A 1,807-nucleotide genomic window follows, 5' to 3' on the forward strand; every position below is an offset into this window, starting at 1 on the left:
GAAATGTACAATTTAGTTTGGGTCATTGTTTAACTAGACAACCTTTGGTTTTTTTCCTTTTTTTTGCGTTACACCTATGGTCCAGCCGTCCGGGCCACCCTAACCCACCTAGGTAATTAGTCGAAAAGTAGAAAAATTATTTGGGTATTTCCTAAGAGATCATGATGTATTTTAGTTTGTTATGTTCGGAATGTATATATTAGATTAAAAAGGAAATTAGATAAACATGAAAATATTCATTCCATATCTCATTATACTGCTACAATATCTCATTTTTTAGTAATATGGAAATTGAAATATTTGGTGTAAATACCAAAGAATCGTGATTTAAGATAATGATGGAAAACCTAAAAAATTAGAGTTTTCAAATTACACCAAGCATAGAAAAAAACTAACATAGATTATTAAGAGGGATTGTTGATATGAAATTGACGAGAGGATCCAAAAACATCATAGACTGACGCGACCATTCGCCAACAGGTATATTGGATGTCTATATATATATAAAAGCTTTATACTCGTATTTGCTTGTAGCATTCACAATAAGAAAATCGTAAAAGCTTGTAATTTTTTTTTTATAATCTTTCATCAGTATAATAGTGATGGATATGTTTCCGGAATTAACTACCGAGATACTTCAGCGCCTCCAAACTACAGAAATCGTTTTAGCAAGCAAATGTGTATGAAAAGAATGGAATACTATCCTTGGGGACAAAAGAATTGGATTCCTTTTTGGTGTCACACCAAGAATGGGGAAAGATAAAGTTAGCCAAATCTTTTATAGAGAGGAAGATTTCAGCCCGATCGTAACATCCAACAATCATGATGCCCCGAATGATGGAACCCATGATGATTGGACTATGTTGCACCCAATAGTTGGATCTTGCAATGGTCTGGTTTGTTTTTATGTTTCACACCACGACATACAATATCTTGTATATATTATGAATCCATAAACTGGTGACCACCTCCATCTGCCACAACTATGCATCCCAATTGCAACGGATCAAGTACTTTCGTGGTATCCACGATACAACGTAATTGGGGGTTTCGGATACTGTCAACGTACCAATGAGTACAAGGTAGTTCGAATTCACATGGATGGTAAAGTCCAAATACACACTTTAGGAGACAAGAGGGGATGGAGGAACATAGCATGGGAGATTCCTTATACTTTTCGGAGTTCAGGTGTGTACGCACACGGTTGTATTTTTTGGATAGATTGTTGTCAGCAAGATATTGGCATAATATCTTTCAATTTGGACACCGAGACGTTCCATCAACATTTTCCACCCCCGCATCATATTCCTGGGAGTGAATTTTGGATAAATACTTACCCATCACTTGGGATGGTCATGTTCGGAGTTCGCATTTTATTTTACTACATCCATGAGGGAATTGATCGGCCCCGGATAGAATTTTGGGCTCCCATTTCCAAAGAAAATATTCATACATGGGCACGTGGTGGGGAATGGAATTGGAATTACGAGATAAGCATTTTCTTTAAAGAGGATGAATGTCCGACTCATAACCCGATAGCCTTTATAAATAACAAGGAACTCTTATTTTGGAATAATAGGTGTTTATTGCGTTACAATACACTCACCAGAACTTGGACGGAAATTTGGGGGGAACTACCGTGGGAAACAAGGGTTGCAATTATTCCTCACATGAGGAGCGCTGTCTCGTTGAAGAATTTTGGTGGACAATCGGAAACGTGTACTCATGATGTCCATGCCACTAACACATTCCTAGGCTTATCTATGTAGCTTTTTTTATTGCAGTTGTGTTTTTTTTTTTTTTTGGT

This window comes from Papaver somniferum, chromosome 11, assembly GCF_003573695.1.
Source record: "Papaver somniferum cultivar HN1 chromosome 11, ASM357369v1, whole genome shotgun sequence".
In the NCBI taxonomy this organism is placed as follows: Eukaryota; Viridiplantae; Streptophyta; class Magnoliopsida; order Ranunculales; family Papaveraceae; genus Papaver; species Papaver somniferum.